The sequence below is a fragment of the Limulus polyphemus genome, unplaced genomic scaffold (assembly GCF_000517525.1).
Source record: "Limulus polyphemus unplaced genomic scaffold, Limulus_polyphemus-2.1.2 Scaffold2418, whole genome shotgun sequence".
Taxonomy (NCBI): domain Eukaryota; kingdom Metazoa; phylum Arthropoda; class Merostomata; order Xiphosura; family Limulidae; genus Limulus; species Limulus polyphemus.
The window spans coordinates 146,449-150,507 of record NW_013668028.1 but is presented as its reverse complement, the minus strand read 5'-3'; positions in this window follow the sequence as shown (position 1 = coordinate 150,507).

Here is a 4,059-nt window from a genome sequence, read left to right as displayed (position 1 = left end):
ACTGTTGTGTATTGCTGCCATTAAGTCTGCTAGGCTGTAGTTTGATTTGCCGCCTCTCGTTTCCATTTTTTTTTATCCCATTCTCTGACACCAATTTGTTATGTCTCCGTTTGTTAATTAACTTTCCGTAACTTCGTTCCAACGAAACTTTAGCGACACAAGTCCTTACTTAATAAAACTGGTTTATTCTTTCCGAATACAACTTTACGATACACTTATTTTCAACAGTCACGCTAAAACAAACGCTATATCAACGATACATCTCTCTCTGACTGCAGATCAATTACACACTGTCTACACACATTACATTATATTCCCGTCACGTTGTCACCCTCTTTTATATACCAGCCTACCCTATATCTAGTAAATACTAGAGAATTCGCCAAGGTACAGGATAGTTCTAGAAAATAGGTGGCGCCACACCAGTCACGTGACCTCGATGACGCAACAGCGGGTTCGTCATCATCGAATTTGAATTTCCCACGAAGTTGTTACTTCAACCCCATGTTTTCCATTGAGTGTGTCCACTCTTAGGGACTCCACTCATCAATGTCCTTGTCAACCCTCTGAATTCCAAGCTTCCTCTCTTTTGATTTTTTGTTCCCTATCCCTTGGTCCTGGCTGTTGATAATTTCAGCCACGTCTGGTCTCATCTTTTGCTTTATGCTTACGTGTTTATCCATCTTTTAACTTGGTTCTTGGCCTTGATTTGAGACACCCCTTGTTATGTCTTTTTGGTAGCACTCTTCTGTGCCCCCTGACAACCCAATCCCTATTTTTCTGACAACTATACTCACTCTCTCACACATTACTGCTCCATTAAGGGATCGCATCTCTACATCTTCATGTTTTTGATTTGTCCAGTCTCTTGCTCATAGAACTGGACTCTGCAATCATGTAATTTTCCTTTTCACTTTGTCCATCTACCAGAATAAGTGGCATATCTTTCATAATTGGTCCATCCTTTGTCACCTTCCTCCTGATCATCCTACTGTTGCCCATCTCTCCTCTTTCTTTGCTTGGCTGTTTGAATGTGGATTAGTTGTTTTCATCATTGACAGTTATTCTACAGCCTTGTCCTCAACATTTTGCCTTTCTTGATACAGCAGGATGAGTTTCCTCCCCAGTTCTCTCTATCTTTTTCTATTTCTTTCTTCTCCATAGACCCCTGTTTGAATGGGACCTCAATGTCATTCTGTTTGCTCTTACCCATAAACCCTTTGAACATTAGCAACTTGAACCTTATTCCATCTTTCTTTCAGGACCTATTTCCTCTTACTTCTTGTCTGTAGTCACTGTCATTTGAATATTTATGCTATAAATTTCATCTCATGCCATCTTCCATTGCTTTTATATCCGTCTTTATCCTGACCAGTCCTTCCTTTCCAAGACTTCAGTTGTTTTGGAAAGTGCCTGCTATTTCTCTCCTATTTCCCTTTCTTCTATCTCTCACCTTTATGACCAATTAGACTCAAACAATTGTGCCCTGTTTGTGCTATTCATTGCTACTTATACTTCATCTTTTCTAAGCTTTAGTCACCAACTCTTTGTCCTCAGGAATTCCTCTTCTTCTAGGGACATTTGTCACAACAAGCACTGTGCCCAGGGCCTACAAAGGTTTTAGGGCCGAAGAAATTTGGGAAATATGTATTTTCACTGTGGTATGGCCTATGAAGTTTTATAGGCCAATAGAATAAATAAAAATTCTATAAAGTTTTGACAAGAGAGAAATAGATTATATACATAAGAGTAAGTGATTATAGACGTTAATTTAGTATCTATTTGCTTAGTGCTTAGACACCCGCCACATCTGACTGGCCTGAAACCAACTAAGATCTAGTAAAAATCACAAAGGAAGAAATAAATTCAACTTTAAGTTTATTTTCATAATCAATAACACGTGTGCAGTTTTTAGCAAACATCTCAATATTAAAGAACTCAACTCGACAGTTTATTATCATTGATAATTGTTTCATACAGAATACACGTTTTGGCTCTTGGCTGCAGCAAAGTCTTCAATAATGTCCTGAAAGTCCAACTTTTAACATGATCTCTCTCTCTCTATGACGAAAGGCGACTCTGGCCCATCGTATATCTTAGACAGTTTTATCCTTTTAAGTTTGGAAAATGACCTCTCACCTTCGCAGCTGACACAGAGTGTTGACAAATATATTCTAAAAGCTATATTCACATGTGGGAAGATGTTGACCAGCCCCTTGGTTACCTGAGTTTTCAATAATTCTGCCACTGGTTTATTTTCGAGAATATTTCTCTGAACAATAGAAACTCCTCAGTAAACACGGATTCAATGTCATCCTTGTAGACATCCACCAACCCAGTTGCTTTAGTTGAAATTGTTTCCCTTGATAGTGAGGAATCAAGGAAGAAACCAAACCATTCCTTGAGCATTTCATATGCTGTGCATCACTTCCTCATTTGGACCAGTAACTTATCAATGATAGGAATGAATGTTTCTGTCCTTGTTCTTTTATATCCAGATGTAGTCATGTCATGAGCTTTTGCCTCAAATTTCTCACGAATATATACAAATGTGCATTCAGACTGTCATAAAGTTTTACTACTGCACAAATTTAAATCACTGGTTCTTGCAATGCCTTGTTCATGATGTTTATTCTTTGTAGAATGTCATCCCATATGATGCTCATCACTACTATTTCTAACTGACCTAATTTCGTTTTTAGAGATTTTACCTCACTAACTGCTGAAGGTGGCGTACGATCATTATTTATGACATTAGTGACAACAGAAACAACTCGTCTCAGTACCTCCACTCATTAACATTGTGATTTTTCACATTCCTCAACAAGCTTAGAGTATATTCTCCTAGAGCTTTGAAAACACAACTTAGCAGAGAATGATGCAATATGATCATGTTACATTTCATAAGAGGTTATTCTACTGTTAGCATGTTTCCAATAATCAAATCCTATTGTGAATTGTGTCCCTGAGATTTGTTGATTGAATATCTTACAAATATAACAAAAGTCTTTTCTTGTAGATGGTGAATAAATTATCCAGACTCTTGTCACAGTTTCTCCATTTGTTAGTTTTTGGAAAAATTATTTGTATTTTGGATATTTCTTGTTGTCTGCCTTTTAACATAAAATTTGCATCTAGATTTTGTGATGGAATTGGTTAGAAAAGTGTTCTTTCAAATCAGCAGTTACATTCCAACAAGCTAGGCCTTTATCATAACTGTGCTTTAGTTCTGGGGATGTGAGTTCTGTGTGTAATGGTGTCCCAGTGTTTTCTTTGCTATATTCTGATGACTGCTCTTTCCGTTCACGATTGCTGACTTGTTAAATATCTTCATTGATGACATTGGCCCCACTGGTATCTTCTGTTGAGGTCCCAGGTTTACATAAATCAGCCTTGTCTTCCTTGTTATCTCTTTTCATGTATTTCAGTAGAGATTCCTTCATCTTTCCAATTGTTCCTCCTTCTCTTCTCTCTTGATGAGCTGATTCGTGTTTTCTTTTGTATCCATCAGCCATTTCAAATAAGATACTGTAACATAAAAGAATAGTGCAATAATGTTTTTGTTAAACAAATATTTATCTAGAAAATTGATTTATCGATTATAAATTGAAAGTTGATATATAATTGATAGGTCAGGATAAAGTTAAATCTTTTTGTATGGTATGCCTTCCATCGTTTTAAAACTAAGAACACCACGAAGCACTAACGTGTGTCCCATTTATTGATCACGCCATAGTGAAACTAATACACAGTGTGTATGCACCCACACACTGTACTGTACATAGACTGTGTGTGTACACAGCATTCAGCCAAGGTCAGTTCTAAAACCTTACTCATTTTGGGTGAAACTTCACCAGTAGTGAGGAAGAGGTTAATTTAGTTAGCTATTGTGCTAGGAGTACAAGCACATTCACAAGGGAACAATTTGAGTCTAAGTTAAAATATGGCACATAAATAGATGGTGCATCAGCAAATTTAGATGTTTACGATAGAAAAGTGCCAAGAGTTTATGAAACCCTTAAGCCAGTCCTGCTTACAGATTAAGTCCAACGAATTCTA